This window comes from Rana temporaria, chromosome 2 (assembly GCF_905171775.1).
Source record: "Rana temporaria chromosome 2, aRanTem1.1, whole genome shotgun sequence".
In the NCBI taxonomy this organism is placed as follows: Eukaryota; Metazoa; Chordata; class Amphibia; order Anura; family Ranidae; genus Rana; species Rana temporaria.
Window position 1 is genome coordinate 308,928,707 of NC_053490.1, and position 19,639 is coordinate 308,948,345.

General features: G+C 42.6%; 1 long non-coding RNA gene across 1 annotated transcript; it reads right to left on the bottom strand.

The window, feature by feature from the left end:
- Nucleotides 1–18,240: 18,240 nt before the first annotated feature.
- Nucleotides 18,241–18,986, bottom strand: LOC120928612. The gene is made up of 3 exons (XR_005747253.1): nucleotides 18,914–18,986; nucleotides 18,561–18,781; nucleotides 18,241–18,426 (listed from the first exon to the last, which is right to left on the bottom strand). It is a non-coding gene; the product is annotated as an uncharacterized LOC120928612 (long non-coding RNA).
- Between the last annotated feature and the right edge of the window lie 653 nt (nucleotides 18,987–19,639).

A 19,639-nucleotide genomic window follows, 5' to 3' on the forward strand; every position in this document is an offset into this window, starting at 1 on the left:
CAGACAGCATGTGATGTTAAATTTGAAATACATTTTGGTACCCGGGGAGCATCTGTTTTCCTGGCATACATTTTACACAGTTCCTCATCAAAACTACAACTTACCTCTCAGTGGCCTGTATGACCTACCTCTGGCATTGGACTGTTAAAAGTTGTGAAGGGATTAAAAGGGTCAGTCTACATAGAAGTGATGTTTTACTAATAAATGAAGTCTGGTGGCTGGGCAATCTTTGGTTATATGGTATGGATAATCCAACAGGAAGAAATCCCTGTCATAAATCCCAGCTCTTTGTTCCTGTCCACCTGAGACCTTTAATTGTTCTCACTCACCTTTGTGTGATCCTGCTCCTCCTATTGAATTCTCCATAACATAAGCCAAACAGAGTGGAAACTCTTTATAATGGCCACAACAAGGTTGAAGTGCTTTGTTCACCTGAAATCCAGGGGATCTCTGATAAAAATGGGAATTTGAAGATACTGCTCGCCCCTGGTCCCGACGGGCGCGATCACCGCGGGGCACCAGCGATCGCTCGTTACAGAGCGAGAACCGGGAGCTGTGTATGTAAACACACAGCTCCCGGTCCTGTCAGGGGGAGAAATGCCTGATCGTCTGTTCATACAATGTATGAACAGCGATCAGTAATTTCCCCTAGTCAGTCCCTCCCCTCCTTCAGTTAGAACACACCTAGGTAACATAATTAACCCCTTCCTCACCCCCTAGTGTTAACCCCTTCCCTGCCAGTGGCATTTTTATAGTAATCAATGCATTTTTATAGCACTGATCACTATAAAAATGCCAATGGTCCCAAAAATGTGTCAAAAGTGTCCTAAGTGTGGGACTGTCCTTCACTAGTCCAATTTTGGAAAGAGGTACATGAACACATTGTGCAAATAACTACAATATTTATAAGCCTTACCCCAGCGCAATTCCTGCTTCATCATACCCCCATCCCAAGACAACAATACCGGAAATCACTAACATTCCACCTTATAAATGCAGCCACTCAATGCATTCCTTTATACTGGAAGTCTAAAACCATCCCGACAAGTGAAGACTGGCATGTACGGGCTGACAAAATAGAGGAGATGGAACGCCTTATCCACCAAACTAAAGACACACACGAGAAATACAGACAAACATGGTCTTGCTGGACACAATATAGAAACCCCCCTACACAAGTACCATCTGGTACTTAGGAAAAACTTGAACATGACACTAGAGATTGCATCCTCCCATAGATTTATTAGCTAGGTACCTTCTTCACTCCCTTTTTTTTTTTTTTTTCCCATCCCTGCTCTGCGCTGCCCACAGAATGTCCCCGTTAAGGGGTGGGTAGGGCAGAGGTGGGCTCCTGTCACGAATGCTCAGTTCGGAGCTACGGTGTTTCATACTCGCCTGTCAATGTGGGCTTCAATATTCACAAATTGAACTCTTGTTACTAGGACTTGACCCATGTATAAGATACCATTGTCATTGACTTAACTTATATGACATAATTTTCTGTAATGATTACTTAAATACCATAAGTTCCTGATAAGATTTCATTTGAAATATGACTGACATGTATATGTTTTGGATATTGCTGTATTGTTGAAAACTTTCAATAAAATGTTTATTCAAAAAAAAAAGTGTCCTAAGTGTCCGCCCTAAGGTCGCAGTACCGATAAAAATCGCTGATCGCCGCCATTACTAATAAACTAAACTAAAAAAAATATTAATAAAAATGCCATAAAACTTTGCCCTATTTTGTAGACGCTATAACTTTTGCGCAAACCAATCAAAAAACGGTTATTGCAATTTTTTTTACGAAAAATATGTAGAAGAATACGTATCGGCCTAAACTGAGGAAAAAAAAAAAAATTTTAATATATTTTTTGGGATATTTATTACAGCAAAAAGTAAAAAATATTCATTTATTTTCAATATTGTCGCTCTATTTTTGTTTATAGCGCACAAAATAAAAACCGCAGAGGTGATCAAATACCACCAAAAGAAAGCTCTATTTGTGGGGAAAAAAAGAATGCAAATTTTGTTTGGGAGCCACGTCGCACAACCGCGCAATTGTCAGTTAAAGTGTCGCAGTGCCGAATCGCAAAAAGTGGCCCGGTCATTGACCAGCAATATGGTCCGGGGGTGAAGTGGTTAAAAAAAAGAAAGATTGTCAAGCCATTGGAATACATTGGCAACCTGTTTATCAAAAATGAACTGCTGTAATGCAACACACATATTGGAGCAGATGAATATGAATAGGCCCTTGGTCCCTCCAGAACTGATATTTCAGTATTAGTATCATAGGAACTCCTTTCCAAATGTCACTGCTGTTTCTCTTATGTATTTGAAATGATATTTGTCGTGATTTATTAGTACATTTGTTTTAAATCCTCAGTTCAGTAGCATAGGTCCCACAAGATAATGTGCAGAACATCAGCCTTTGAAAGATTTAGGCCCCATGCACACGAGAAGCAAATGCAAACTCATCTAAACACAAGTTTTCAAACGCAAAAACCGGCGTTTAAAACGCCCGTTTTTGCCGCGAATTTCGCGGCGTTTTACCACGTTTTACGTTTGCGTTTATAAGCATTTGGTTAAGAAACATCATAAGACCCTCCCTAAGCTCAAAAAACAATATTATTTAACCATTTCAGCTATTTTGTGACCAGAGCAGCTGAGAGAGCAGCAGTGTACGTGTATTTAGCGCGTCACTTGCCACGTCACCTGGCCACGTCACCTGCCACGTCACCTGGCCACATCACCTGCCACGTCACCTGGCCACGTCACCTGCCACAAGTTGTGGATTGTCCACTGGCCACGTCACCTGCCACATCAACTGGCCACGTCACCTGCCAAGTTGTGAATTGTCCACTTGCCACGTCATCTGCCACGTCACCTGGCCACGCCACCTGCCACAAGTTGTGGATTGTCCACTGGCCACGTCACCTGGCTATGTCACCTGCCACGTCACCTGGCCACGTCACCTGCCACAAGTTGTGGATTGTCCACTGGCCACGCCACCTGCCACGTCAACTGGCCACATCACCTGCCACAAGTTGTGGATTGTCCACTGGCCACGTCACCTGCCACATCAACTGGCCACGTCACCTGCCAAGTTGTGAATTGTCCACTTGCCATGTCACCTGGCCACGCCACCTGCCACAAGTTGTGGATTGTCCACTGGCCACGTCACCTGGCTTTGTCACCTGCCACGTCACCTGGCCACGTCACCTGGCCACGTCACCTGCCACAAGTTGTGGATTGTCCACTGGCCACGCCACCTGCCACGTCACCTGCCATGTCACCTGACCACGTCACCTGCCACAAGTTGTGGATTGTCCACTTGCCATGTCACCTGGCCACGTCACCTGCCACGTCACCTGGCCACATCACCTGCCACGTCACCTGCCACAAGTTGTGGATTATCCACTGGCCACGTCACCTGCCACATCAACTGGCCACGTCACCTGCCAAGTTGTGAATTGTCCACTTGCCACGTCACCTGGCCACGCCACCTGCCACAAGTTGTGGATTGTCCACTGGCCACGTCACCTGGCTATGTCACCTGCCACGTCACCTGGCCACGTCACCTGGCCACGTCACCTGCCACAAGTTGTGGATTGTCCACTGGCCACGCCACCTGCCACGTCAACTGGCCACGTCACCTGCCACAAGTTGTGGATTGTCCACTGGCCACGTCACCTGGCCACGTCACCTGCCACATCACCTGGCCACGTCACCTACCACAAGTTGTGGATTGTCCACTTGCCACGTCACCTGCCTCAAGTTGTGTATTGTCCACTTGCCACGTCATCTGCCATGTCACCTGGCCACCCCACCTGCCACAAGTTGTGGATTGTCCACTGGCCACGTCACCTGGCCACATCACCTGCCATGTCACCTGGCCACGTCACCTGCCACAAGTTGTGGATTGTCCACTTGCCATGTCACCTGCCACGTCATCTGGCCACATCACCTGCCACGTCACCTGGCCACGTCACCTGCCACAAGTTGTGGATTGTCCACTGGCCACGTCACCTGCCACATCAACTGGCCACGTCACCTGCCAAGTTGTGAATTGTCCACTTGCCACGTCATCTGCCACGTCACCTGGCCACGTCACCTGCCACAAGTTGTGGATTGTCCACTGGCCACGTCACCTGCCACATCAACTGGCCACGTCACCTGCCACAAGTTGTGGATTGTCCACTTGCCACGTCACCTGACCACGACACCTGCCACAAGTTGTGGATTGTCCACTTGCCACGTCACCTGCCACAAGTGGATTATGCACTTGCCAAATCACCTGGCCACGTCACCTGCCACAAGTTGTGGATTGTCCACTGGCCACGTCACCTAGCCACGTCACCTGCCATGTCACCTGGTCACATTACCTGCCACAAGTTGTGGATTGTCCACTTGCCATGTCACCTGCCATGTCACCTGGCCACGTCACCTGGCCACGTCACCTGCCACAAGTTGTGGATTGTCCACTGGCCACGCCACCTGCCACGTCAACTGGCCACGTCACCTGCCACAAGTTGTGGATTGTCCACTGGCCACGTCACCTGGCCACGTCACCTGCCACATCACCTGGCCATGTCACCTACAACAAGTTGTGGATTGTCCACTTGCCACGTCACCTGCCTCAAGTTGTGTATTGTCCACTTGCCACGTCATCTGCCATGTCACCTCGCCACCCCACCTGCCACAAGTTGTGGATTGTCCACTGGCCACGTCACCTGGCCACGTCACCTGCCGCAAGTTGTGGATTGTCCACTTGCTATGTCACCTGGCCACGTCACCTGCCACATCACCTGGCCACGTCACCTGCCACAAGTTGTGGATTGTCCACTGGCCACGTCACCTGCCACGTCAACTGGCCACGTCACCTGCCACAAGTTGTGGATTGTCCACTGGCCACGTCACCAAGCCACGTCACCTGCCATGTCACCTGGCCACGTTACCTGCCACAAGTTGTGGATTGTCCACTTGATTGATTGATTGATTTAATGGATTTGTAATGCGCCAAATACTGACCCGTCAGGGAAGCGTCTAAGCGCAGAAGACATACCTGTAAATAGATAAATCAAGTCAGGGAAAGAAAATAGAAGGAAAAGAAAAAAGAAGAGCACAAAAAAGCAAACTACCAAGGAACAACAGGGAAAACTAACGTGACTCAGCCTGCTTTTCCCTCAAAAAACCAAGTTTTTATCCTTTTATGAAAGGCCATAATGGAGGGGAGAGACCGGATAGAAACAGGGAGACTATTCCATAGGGCCGTTGCTCTCACAGAAAAGCGTCTACCCCCGAAGGTAAGCAGGCGAGCAGATGGACAAGTGACGAGACCAGCTGTAAGTGATCTAAGTCCTCGTGCAGGGGTGTATCGCGTTATCAAGGAATTCAGGTATTGTGGGCCCGTCCCATGATAAGCGCGATAGGCGAGACAGAGAGCCTTAAACTCAATGCGATCTACCACAGTGAGCCAGTGCAGTGATCGCAGGGTAGGGGTAATATGCTCCCGCCTATTTAAGCCGGAGATTAGTCTAGCGGCCTGATTCTGGACGAGCTGGATTTTCCTCAGCCACTTTAGAGGCATACCCAAATACACAATATTGTTGAAGTCAATCCGGGAGTTGACGAGAGATTGAACCAAGACTTTCCGGTGGTACTGAGAAAACAAATTTTTGACCTTTCTCAAACACCTGATGTAATACAGTGCATTGTGGATACATTGATTGACTTGGGGTATCCAATTCAGATTACAGTCAAAAATTGTCCCCAGGACGCGGACTTGATTCACTGGAACCGGACACGGCCCAAGGCTCGTGGGCCATTTTCCCAAAAAGACGTCCAGAGATGAGAATTTCTGTCTTTTTAGCATTTAGACTAAGGGAATTGCGATCCATCCATTGTTTGATGTCTAATAGACAGGAAGCAAGCTGCAGGCCAGGAGCAGGGTTGGATAGGCTGTCAACGACCAACTGGACATCGTCTGCGTACAACCGATTAAACACTGCATGGGTGTCCAGCAGACTCGCAAGCGGCCGAAGATACACATTAAACAGCCATGGTGACAGGGCAGAGCCCTGAGGCACCCCACAACTCAGGGTGCTGATGGCAGATAGGAAAGGACCGGTTTTAACCTGAAAGGTCCTGTGGGTGAGAAAGTCTGAATGTCACCTGGCTACGTCACCTGCCACGTCACCTGGCCACATCACCTGCCACGTCACCTGGCCACGTCACCTACCACAAGTTGTGGATTGTACACTTGCCATGTCACCTGGCCATGTTACCTGCCACAAGTTGTGGATTGTCCACTGGCCACGTGACCTGGCCACGTCACCTGCCACATCACCTGGCCACGTCACCTACCACAAGTTGTGGGTTGTCCACTTGCCACGTCACCTGGCCATGTCACCTGCCACAAGTTGTGGATTGTCCACTGGCCACGTCACCTGCCACAAGTTGTGGATTGTCCACAATGCAATGCAAGCAATTACATTTTTTATGTTTTTTTTATGGTTTTTCATCATTTGCCATAATTTTTGAGATTTCTAATGTAAAAAAATAGGTCGCCTTTAAAAACGCCTATAAACGAAATCGCTGTAAAACGCCGGTACCGCGTTTTGCCGCGATTTGCCGCGATTTGCGTCTAAAACGCGAAAGCTGAAAGCGTCTGAACCCAAAATTTTGGGTTTGGAAAAACGGCCCTAAACCCAACTGCTTTGAAACGCCAAAAAACGTGATTGTGTGCATGGACACATAGGATAGCATTAAATGTGTTCAGGGGCAGTTGAAAAAAATGCCCAAATGCCTCTGAACTCGAGTTTAGCAGCGTCTCGTGTGCATGGGGCCTTATAAGTTATATGCCATTAGGGACAGATGTTGTAAAGGAGTTTACAGACATTTTGTGTATCTTTGGTGCTGTAAATAGACTTTTCTAAACATGCATTTCTAAACTCCTGACCAACATACATGTAACGCCCTGCTCCTGTTGACCAGGCGTTATTATTCAAAATTAGCTGAAATGTAGTTATTTCAGATTTGTGTTTTATGGCTAAATTGGCCATTGCTCCATCTTTGACTGAGTTGGGTATATTTCCCACGGGTACCAGCAGGTGTCGTTGTCCCCTCTGGTTCCATGTTGGAAGTTACAGCCAGTCAGAGTGTATTGGGTGCTCTTTCCCAGAACCAACCTAGTAGGAGTTTCTTTACCGCTGGGCATGCTGGGAGAGGGTGGATGCCATTGTCCTCACTCTCTCGCCTCATGATCACCTTGACTTGGGGAATGTGACAGTTCCTTCTGACTCGGGGCTGGCTGACCCGAGGCTTTGCAGCTGGAGGTAGGCCCAAAAGCAATCTGGATACTACTGGCTCGAGGATGATCCTATGCTGTCTGTCCTGCGGGAAGAAGCTGATCAACTGAAGGAACCGGGGGAGGACTCGTCTTGGAGAGGACACAGCTGGAAGCTGGTATTTTGAGAGGAGCCTGGTACCTCAGTTGGAGGACGCATCCTGACCTATCTGATTCACAGTATTGTCAGGTCGATTTAAAGGGACTTTTTCATACTGTGCAACTGAGTTTACTGAGGAAAATCCTGATTATTGGATCCTGTGGCAGAGGATCGTTCAGCAGCTAGTGTTACTATAAGGTCTGTGGCAGATACTTTTACTTTTTGACTGTTCGTGCATCATTCCGGCTGCCAGGTCTGTGGCAGAGGCCTGTCCGGCTGAGCAAGATCCAATGACAGTGAGTGCACCTGTTTCAGGGATCTCAAGGTTTCATTCATCTACAGAAAGGTACCTGAACTTTCCCTCTATCTCCATTCCCCTTGTTCCATCAACGTTGTAGCTGAATAAATAGCCTTTGGAAAAAGACTCAGTGACTGGCAACCATGTTTTTTGAAATTTGATTAACCCTAGATTCTGAGCCAACACGGAGAACAGTGGGGTAGCGGCAGACCAAAACTAACCAGCAGCTCCTGCAGGGGTAGTGCTACATACATAAATACATATATAAAATCTCTGGGGTTATTTACCTGACCTGTGGCTGTACTGTCCTGGACAATGAACAAAGGCACCAATCATCTCAAACCAAAAATTATGTTTGATAGGGTTGAATTGTGTGGTGTGTGTGATCATGGGTTTTTGCCAAAATGCCATCTTGAAGCCTACATTTTTTCTACATGTCTCTTTGAGGTATGGCAGAGTTATTAATTCTTTTTGGACCCATAATGGTTCCGGTATCCATGTTGGGCTCTAAATGTAAATACATGAGTGCCACAATTGCCAAGCACAATTACATATGAGTTTAAAGTGACTCTGCATAGAGGCTTTTGTAAATGCTTCTTTTCTTCTTCAAACATGTTACGGCTCTCTAGCAACTGTGTAAAATTGATCTTATATTTAAACAATTGATTTTATTAGTCTTTGTGATCAGTCTGCTGGGATAAAATGGCATCATACTTTATTTGACTTTCCTTCCTGTAGCTATCTGTCATCGCCCATTGACTAGAAATACGTATATTTTTTTTACTGGCTGGGCCAATAGACCCGAGACGGTAAGCCAAGCTTCAGGTCTGTGACAAAGGGCTTATGGTAAAAAAAAAGTTGTGAGCATAGATCATATTTTTACATACACATTCCTGAAAGTGGTTGTAAACCTCTAACATGTATATGAACAAAGCATATCTCTTTATAGTGTGTGCGTGTCTCAATCCCGAACACTACGTATAATTTCTGTCTGCTGCCTCATTCCTTTTCATGAGTCACTTCTGACAAGTTTTCCTGATATCAAGAGATACAAGGGTGACCAAGGAGAGATCTCCAGCTCACAGACTGTGGTTGACAGCCTCAGGCTTGCTCATGTGTGCTGTGTGAAGGTGTGGGGTGGTTCCCACCCCCTGCTTTCCGAAAGCTCAAACAACCTGTATAAATTCTGCACCTTCAATGGATGTGGAGGAGAGAGGGCAGTAGATAAACAAGTACAACGTATGCAGGAGGATTTGTTTAATCTCTGTGTATCATCTGAGGCCAGTCACTTCACTGGGTATTTGTAAGGGCTTACAACCATTTTAAGCCAACTGTAGTCCAGTAGTGCTTACCAAATCAATTAGAATGAAGCATCTGTTTGTTGACTGCAAAATAAAAATGTTTTCCAGATGTCCTTATAAGCTATTAACAAGACAGTTAGACTGAGAAGAGAGCTGAACTAGTTGACTTTCAAGTGGCAGCTGACAAATGCCACAGTTCACTTGGAGCCAGAGGGTCATTCAGTCCAATTTTTTCATGTCGCTACTCTTTTAATGAGCCCACAATATCACAAGTGGTATTGACATGACTGAACTGTATTTTGCATCTGGGTGTAAAATACAGATATCACAACAAGCTCTTCTTCAGGTAAGGGATCTTACTCAGTGTCTGGTGGCAGTGACAACAAATGTGAAGATGGGGAAACTATCAGGTGGATAAGGAGGATCATGACAAAACAGGGAAAGTAGATCAAGGAAGGTTCCTTTCTCTTTTTTTCATCCTCTTTTCCAACAATCTTGAATATTTTACCATACTCACTAGCCCAACTGCAGCAAATAACAAAATTTAAATTGCATTGCATATCAGTTACCTTACTCCTTAGTCTTGGCCCTCAACACCACTTTTTAAGCCATCCTTCAGTTTAATGGATCAAGGTTTCAGTTTCCCAGGGCTTTTTTCAGGGGGAACTTGGGGGAACTCAGTTCCACCACCTCTGGCTCAGACCCTTTGGTGCCTGCTCACCACAATCAATTGTCAACACAGAAGTCTGGTTTCTGTGTTTACAAATGACAGCTCTGCACTCTGTGTTTAACCCCCTGAACTCTGTACCCTGTATGTAATGCAATCCTGGTATTTAATGCCTATTTAAGACCCGTCTACTGTTTTTTAAATCTGAACGGGGTCGTGGTTGAGTTCCTGCACCTATTTTCTAAGAAAAAAAGCTCTGCAGTTTCCTCTTTAATCCAAGCTAACTTCCTGACCTGGGGACCCGGCAATTGCCCTGTTTGTTATTTTCTAGGGCACTGGAGCCTATGAGAGAGAACCTGACTATTGGATAAGTGTTTCCTCTACCAATAGGTTTGCATGAAAATCAAGCAGTGATGTGGACACCTGAACAATTACCCAAGGAAGTAAACAGCAAAAGAGAGTGGAATCATCATGTGATCGTGGCTTCAGTTAAAGCAAAACTAAACCTATCAATTTATTTCCCCAAACAGTCTAGCTAGTCACAGAAGACTCCTTTTTTTTGATCAGCCAGCAGGCTGATTGAAAAAAAAACTGAACAGGTTTCCCCAACCACGTAAGCAAGGTGGATGGGGAAATCCTCCCCACTGCACTATTGTATTTTGACAGCGGGACTCTTCTGCTGTCAGAACACACTGATTAGTATTGCAGCCAGGTTATGGTTGAACAAAAATTTAACAGTTCCATTAGAGAAGAGTTGATTATTGGAACAACTTCTCTCAAATGGAAACGGCCATAGATGGATCGAAATTTGGCCAATCTCTGCTGAACTGGCCAGATTTTGATCCCTCTATGGCCAGATTTACATTCAGGGCATGCTGTGAATGATAACCGTCACAAGTGCTTATGCTCTCAACCAAACTGTCAAACCATCAAATGGCTGATGTCCTAGCTTGTCACATGTGTAGCACCCTGATAACTGCAGAGCAAACAGAGGATGACAGCTTTCCTGGCTGTAAACTACAGGAGGGTTCCACTTTAAGTAAAATTTTCATCTAGATCAGGGGTGTCAAACTTAAATTCATCGTGGGCCGCATCAGCATTATGATTGCCCTCAAAAGGACCGTTTGTATCTGTATGATTAGAAGTCCAGCGCATCCCCCTCCCCTTACATTAGATGTCAAGAGCCACCCCACCATCAGAAGTTGAGTCCCCCACTCTCCCTTACATCACAGTGCACCCCCCTCTCCTTATGCTGCTGCTGGGAAGAGGCTGGATGCATTGCTTAAAAGGAGAAAGTAAGGGTCCGGAGGAGGACCAGAGGAGGGCTGGAGCTCTCCTGCAGCTGCAGGAGAGGTGCAAGGGTCACATGAAATGGCCTGGAGGGCCGGATTCGGCCCGCGGGGTTTGTGTTTGACACCTGTGATTTTTCAAAGAAGCATGTTGCCAGGTGTAGTGCCCTTTAATCACTAACCCCTTCTGTGGTGATTTAACGGATAGAGTAAGTGCACCATTATATGCCATCTGTGGGTGGGGCCTAGTGGATTTAAGGTATGAGAGCAGGACACCTATGATCAGCAAGTTGTAGTGCTGTGCTTGGAGAAGAAAGAAGGAGAGAGCCTTCTGCAGTGCTGAACTGCCAGATTGACCAGAAGAGAAAACATAGGGATGAGATGGAGAAACCTTGCCACCCCTGACTTTTGTCTAGCAGGTCCTGTGGCTTGGTTTAGGACAGACTCTTAAGTCTGCCATTAGGTCTAAGTGTGGAGCACCCTATGTGTGAGGAAGGAGCACCTTAAGCGTGAGACACCTGTGGGAAGAGGCAATAACACCTGGGAAGATGGCGGCAATGGTACTTTGACTGTATCAAGTTCTCTGCACTAAGAGACAACTAACAGAAAGTCATATAATGGAGGTATAGTGTTCTGCACTATAACCTACTATCAAGGAATCATATAAATTAATGTAATGTTGTGAAGAAAAAAATGTCATTGTGGCAGAATAATTATCTGAATGGTTTGCAGTAGAAAATGCTTTTGAACTGGACATTCTTTATTTTGGGTAACAGGCCTCAGGCCAGAAATATGTGAGTGGGCAGGCCTCAGGTCAGGAGAAGAGTGAAAAGAAGATCTCCGAAATGACAGGTAAATGACTATGCCATACAAGGAGAACTGGGGCAGGTCCAACAGAGTGGGAGCTGCCATCCAACGAGTGACCCTTACAAACAGATTATTAGAGGGGTGTGGGAGGGGGGTTTCTAATATTCTGGAGTTGAACTCCAGGATTTTAGCAATCACTAATACCACTACTGGTGCTGTTACATCTATCTCAAGGAAGAAAAAAACCTTAGGCCCCCATAAATATTATTTTACTTCAAAATCTAGAATTTACTGATTTGACTAAGTTTGCATTCCACCTATTTGAATTTGCTCCAAAATATTGTAGCGCCTGGCCACTTTCAGAGCCAGTGCTGTGTAATTTGGGGGGGGGAGAATTCGGACTGTTTCTACTGTTTAACCGTTTTTACCTGGCTGGGTAATAAAAGCACAGAAAAGACACCTGTTGTGTGGAGATTCCATTTACTACAACTCTCATCAAGTACCTTAGATGGCGGAGATACAGAGGTAATGTGCCTCCCAAAACAAACCAGCAGCTCCTTCGGGGGTAGTGCTACATATGTTTTATTATGTTATTATGGCAGCATATGTAAAAGAAAACATCAGGCCTTAAACAATTGTTGCAATGTGAGAGCAGGTGAATCATGCTTTTTTATGTTTATATGTATGTGCGTCTTCAGCCCTCCAGATTCTCTCCAAATGCTGTACCCAGATGGAAGTATTAACCCAAATGATTGGAGCAGTTAACACATTGCATCAAAATGAATGTAGCCTGCAGTATCTGGGCCCAGATCGTTTCATTTTTTATTCCTGTCCCTGGAGGACCCACTTACTAGCCAAGCTCATCAAGCCATGTAAGTTACATGAGATTGATGCACTTTTCCATCCAGTGCTTGTGTATACAAAACCTTTGGATCTAATGGAAACAAAGCTGGATTTTATGATGGATGCAAAGTGCCCAGCTGACCCTTTTTTTGTGATATATTGTGGAATCTGTCACTGACTTACTAAAAATGTTGTATACAGTACTGAAGAAACCAGTGGTTTAGACCAATAATGTCCATTCGTAACTGCAACATTTTTTTAGATGACTGAACCTTTAAAAGTTAAAGCAAAATCACACGTAATATATATATATATATATATATATATATATATATATATATTTTTTTTTACAACTGCTTCTTGATAGTATAAATGACACTAGAAAACATGAATCCATTACTTGTCATCCATTTGATATTCTTGGCTGCTTCTAGTTGAGCATATCAATAAACACGCTACTATCGATAAAAAAGATAAATAGCAAATACACATCATTTACAAAGCAGCAATTAATAAAAGCTAAGCAAACAGCTGTCAGATAACTGTATGCACTACACATATTTAATGTCTCATACTTCCTTCTGTATTATCTATAAGATAGCATTGGCAGTGATTAATAAATAAATTGTATAACATTGCAAATGCAAAATCTGCTGCAAACCCAAAATCCTAGCCTAGAGGTGGGAAAGCTGACCATACGTAGAAGGATCTAACAGAGCAATAATTAAAAATCAAAACCTTAGAAGAACCCATGTTCACGTGACTTGTACGTGAAACAAGGTCCTACTCCTCTACCAAGATGGGCACCTTCACACAGAGACACAATGAGGAACAAAGCATGGGAAGTTAGTAATGGAAAAGATCTGTTGCACGAAGCCTACAGACAATATTTCTTTCACTTTTTGAACACAGTCTACCAATTTCAGGTCATTTAATGACATCACACTTGTTTTTCTATTTTCTTATACAGTTGTGCTCATAAGTTTACATACCCTGGCAGAATTTATGATTTATTGGCCATTTTTCAGAGAATATGAATGAAAATCCAAAAAAACTTTTGTTTCACTCACGGTTAGTGTTTGGCTAAAGCCATTTAGTTCCAGTATTTTTTTTTTAATAACATACTGCATTCATCTTGCCATTAATTTTCACCAAAATTCCTGTGCCTTTTTAGCTCACACATCCCCAAAACATCAGTGATCCACAGCCGTATTTTACAGTAGGAATGGTGTACATTTCATCATAGGTCTTGTTGACTCCTCTCCAAATATAGCGTTTATGGTTGTGGCCAAAAAGCTCAATTTTGGTCTCATCACTCCAAGCGACTTTGTGCCAGAAGATTTGATGTTTCTCTCTGTGCTGTTTGGCGTATTGTAAGTGGGATACTTTGTGGCATTTGCGTAGAAATGGCTTTCTTCTGGCGACTCGACCATGCAGCCCATCTTTCTTCAATTGCCTCCCTATTGTGCATCTTGAAACAACACATTTATTGAGAGAGTCGTGTATTTCACCTGAAGTTATTTGTGGGATTTTCTTTGCATCCCAAATAATTTTCCTGGCAGTTGTAGCTGAAATTTTAGTTGGACTACCTGACCGTGGTTTGGTTTCAACAGAACCCCTCATTTTCCACTTCTTGATTAGAGTTTGAACACTGCTGATTGGCATTCTCAATTCCTTGGATATCTTTTTATATCCCTTTACTGTTATACAGTTCAACTACCTTTTTTCCACAGATCCTTTGACAATTCTTTTGCTTTCCCCATGACTCAGAATCCAGAAACATCAGTGCAGCACTGGATGAAAGATGCAAGGGTCTGTCAGGAGTCCAGAAACTCATTGACCTTTCATACACACACTAAATACAAGCTAACAGATCACAGGTGAAGATGGTTTCTTTTAATAGCCATTCAAAACCCTTTGTGTCAACTTGTGTGCATGTTATCAGGCCAAAATCACCAGGGTATGTAAACTTTTGATCAGGGTCATTTGGGTGGTTTATGTTGACATTATGATTTAAAAAGAGTAAGCACAGTTGATTGATAATAAATGGCTTCCGCCAAACACTAACCATGAGTAAAAGAAACGATTTTGTGTTATCATATTTTCTGAAAAATTACCAAGAAATCAAAATTCTGCCAGGGTATGTAAACGTATGAGCACAACTGTATATTAAAATACTATTTCATAATGTTTGCTGAAACATCTGACCTACTGACAATAAATGCAGCCCCTTTGTGCATTAATGAATATTCTCAATTCAATTATGTGAAGAAGATATTGACTGTTGGGGTGCATAATAGAATGTCACCCCAGAGAAATAAATGAAAAGAGCTTAAATACGGCTGAGAAATTATTAAAGAAAATTTTACTTAAACAGTAGTTGGTGTATAAGCCCCAGGATAAAAAAAGTCTTAAAATTTCCCATTAAACTCCCAGACCTGTGGGTTTAAAAATCCTCTTGGTGAAAAATTTAGATAATACACTACTCAAAGGAGAAATAGAGAACAGTTAATATTACAGTCTAGAATGTCTTTAGTACAGATTATATACACCCCAAACTACTAATGTATAGAGGCTCCATGTACATGTCTGTAGACAGGGACATTCCATGTGTGGGTGCTAGCTATATTTGGGTTTGTCTAAATCCAGGAAACAAATATGAAAGATAAGCAATGAGTTAGATTCAGAGCACTTTGGATGACCCACCCTCCAATGTGGGTGGCTTCATTTGCAGCAAGCCAAGCAAATGAAAAATCAAATGGAATTCAGAGTATGAGGAAATAATTACAACTGGGATATGTATGAAGGAATTGGAAACCAGACCTTTGGACATTGCTTAGTACAAAGAGGAATGACTAAACATTCATTCACAACTCTTTCTGGTATGTGTGGGGCTATTTGGACCTATATTGGTAGTACACAGATAATATTTCAATGAAATATTAATCATACAGGGCTGAAGACATGGACCATTCCTTATTCATTAGTTTTAGATCTATTTACTTACAAAATCTGTCCCTGGGTATCCAGATTTTTACTGTGTCTTTTTTATATTATGTATAATTAACATAACATATTTGGATCAACACTTGCAGAAAACACCAATCTTTCTCTTAGGTTACATACATACAATCATTACATTTGTTTCCACACCTATTTTTATATTTCATTATATTTTAAATATAATCTGTGTACTACCAATATAGGTCCAAAGTGTCCAAAATCTTTATTTAAAGCCAGTATGAGCATTGCTAAAAAAAAATCTGTTGTCAGGAGAGGTTTCTTCATATTGTGACATATTTCATTGACATGGACATGATATTGAATGGAATGTGTTCAGTTATGCCTGGCACCAATGAACTGTTTGAGAAATTGGGAGGCTTTCATGGGCTTGGGAAAAACATGCTAGACCCCTAAATTTAATGATGGTAGGTCAGATATGTCAACAAGGATCATTGTTATCTTAACCACTTAAGATCCGGACCAATATGCAGGTTAAGGACCTTGGCCCTTTTTGCGATTCGGCACTGCGTCGCTTTAACTGACAATTGCGCGGTCGTGCGACGTGGCACCCAAACAAAATTGGCGTTCTTTTTTTCCCCACAAATAGAGATTTATTTTGATGATATGTGATCACCTCTACGGTTTTTATTTTTTGCGCTATAAACAAAAATAGTGACAATTTTGAAAAAAAATTCAATATTTTTTACTTTTTGCTATAATAAATATTCCCAAAAAAGATATAAAAAAACATTTTTTCCCCTCAGTTTAGGCCGATATGTATTCTTCTACCTATTTTTGGTAAAAAAAAAATCGCAATAAGCTTTTTATCGATTGGTTTGCGCAAAATTTATAGCGTTTACAAAATAGGGGATAGTTTTATGGCATTTTTATTAATATTTTTTTTTTTACTACTAATGGCGGCGATCAGCGATTTTTTTCGTGACTGTGACATTATGGCGGACACATTGGACACTTTTGACACATTTTTGGGACCATTGTCATTTTAATAGCGAAAAGTGCTATAAAAATGCACTGATTACTGTGAAAATTATAGTGGCAGTAAAGGGGTTAACCACTAGGGGGCGCTGTAGGGGTTAAGTGTGACCTCATGTGTGTTTCCAACTGTAGGGGGCTGGATGTGTGATGTCAGTGATCGTCGTTCCCTATATCAGGGAACAGACGATCACTGACATTGCCACAGAGAAGAACTGGGAAGGTGTGTTTACACTCACCTCTCCCAGTTCTTCAGCTCCTGTGACTGATCGCGTGACATCCGTGGCGATCGGGTACAAGGGTTTCGCGGCCGCGGTCATGGAGCTTAGGACCAGGTCACGAGCGCACCGTGACCCGTTGCTGGGCTCTTAAAGAGGATGTATATATACGTCCATGTGCCCAGCCGTGCCATTCTGTCGACGTATATCGTCGTGCGGCGGTCCTTAAGTGGTTAAAATATAATGAGATAGAAAAATAGGTGTGGAAATAGTAAAATTGGAAATAAGGAAGCTGTGCCCCAAAAAGGCAAATTAATAGTTAATGGCATTGCATGTAGGCTCCCTGCGGCTGATCTTTAATCCCATTACTGACTTACCATGCCTTGTTCCCCACTGTGTCTCTGTGTAAAGTTGGTCATCTTAGTAGAGAGGAGCAGGACTTTGATTCCGAGTTTCCCTCATGATAACTCTTGGGGGAATACTGAAGAACCAGCACGGAGATCCTTGTAATGTAGTTCCTCAGGTACCGTTTCCTCTTTAGCAAGGAGAATATTAAAGCAGTAGTAATCTGCACCCTTTAAAGAAAAAAAAAAGTCCTGCAAGACAATGGCATAATGTGTTAGTATGCACCGCATACTGGCACATTATGAAAGACCTACCTGAAAACATACCTCTCCAACGGCACCCTGTCACCGCTGACAGGTTTTTCAACCAGTCTTCCTTCCAGGTTCAAGCATTTCGGCCTTCTGATTGGCCGATCTGTGATGACATCACTCCTGTGCATGCATGCCGTCTCTTCAGAGCGCATGCGTCGGTGATGTCACCCGCTGCATGCAGTGTGAATATCTCCTGAACCATGCAGGTTTAGGAAATATTTACTGTACCTACAGGTAAGCCTTATTATAGGCTTATCTGTAGGTACAAGTTCAAAATAAGACTTTACTACAACTTTAAGACACTCAGGGGCAGATCCACAAAGAGAGTACGCCGGCGTATCTACTGATACGCCGGCGTATCTACTGATACGCCGGCGTACTTTCAAATTTCCTGCGTCGTATCTTTGTTTTGAATCCTCAAAACAAGATACAACGGCATCTGGGCTAACCTTCGGATCTTAGATGCAGAAATAGATTATGTGAGTGAATGAATGACTTCCTCTCGAGCAACAGTCACTCACAATCCCATCAAAATTTGTAAAGAATAAAAAAGAAGTTGGCATATATTAGGGGAGGTAAATTCCTCTCCGAATATAGGGATTTTTTGATGTGAGATGTGTTGCTCTTGGTATCAAAGGTAGGCGCACAAAACACAAGGTTTAAAGTAGTATCAAAAATAATTTAATCATGTAAATATAAATATAAAAATATCATATTTCATACAGTCATTAACACAATGAGAAATATATATATGGTCAGAACCACAATTACATGAAAAACAAGGTATAGGGGAAATTGGTTATTTTAAGGAAGATTAATGCGAATTTTGCCAACTAGTTTCGCACTATATGTGCTTCATCAGGGCTTGCATAATGTTCCTGTTCCTTTAATGCATGTAGCGGTCTGTGTATGACATAAAGATTCATCATTAATACAGATATAGTACAATAATTTAATATGTTTTATTTTAAACATTTGAAAAAATGTGTGTGTTTTTAACACATATATATATAAAGGGGAATATATAGTGCGCTTACCATTTCCGTTAAAAAGAGCTCCGAGAACTGGGCAGAAAAGCCTGCCTAGGAATCGGCAAAGAGGCACTGGATGCAATCAGGAGATTAGTTATTCCACTTATAATCAGTGGAAGCCAGATCCACTTGATTCTAGCAGGTGCGGACAATGAAATGTTTATGAGGATTTCCTCCCATAAAGAAGGAGAAGATACAGATGACAAAAAATTGTATCTATATTCTTCCTAAAAGCAAGCAAAAAGATAAAGGTAATAGTAGAGAATATTGAAAGATATATCTATAAATATATATTGTGTAGATAAATTAATAATAATGGAAAAGAAAATATCTAATGAAAGCTCAATGGACATGTTTACCTCTATAGTAGCAAGGTTAAACTTAGTGCTGCCAGATGGATCCACAGAGGTTCCCAATAGGTTCCCACAAAATTCTATAGATAAAAAAAAAAATAATAAGTATATATATATATATGTAGATATATCAGAGACTAATGATTATCCCATATATAAATAATAGGACACAGTGCCTGTAACTATTATCATAGTAGGGCAACTGTCTATATATATATATGAAGAATGAACAGAGAAATAAACAAGAATTTTTACCTAAAATTGTCCTATTATTTATATATGGGATAATCATTAGTCTCTGATATATCTACATATATATATATATACTTATTATTTTTTTTTTTTATCTATAGAATTTTGTGGGAACCTATTGGGAACCTCTGTGGATCCATCTGGCAGCACTAAGTTTAACCTTGCTACTATAGAGGTAAACATGTCCATTGAGCTTTCATTAGATATTTTCTTTTCCATTATTATTAAATGCATAAACAATTTATCTACACAATATATATTTATAGATATATCTTTCAATATTCTCTACTATTACCTTTATCTTTTTGCTTGCTTTTAGGAAGAATATAGATACAATTTTTTGTCATCTGTATCTTCTCCTTCTTTATGGGAGGAAATCCTCATAAACATTTCATTGTCCGCACCTGCTAGAATCAAGTGGATCTGGCTTCCACTGATTATAAGTGGAATAACTAATCTCCTGATTGCATCCAGTGCCTC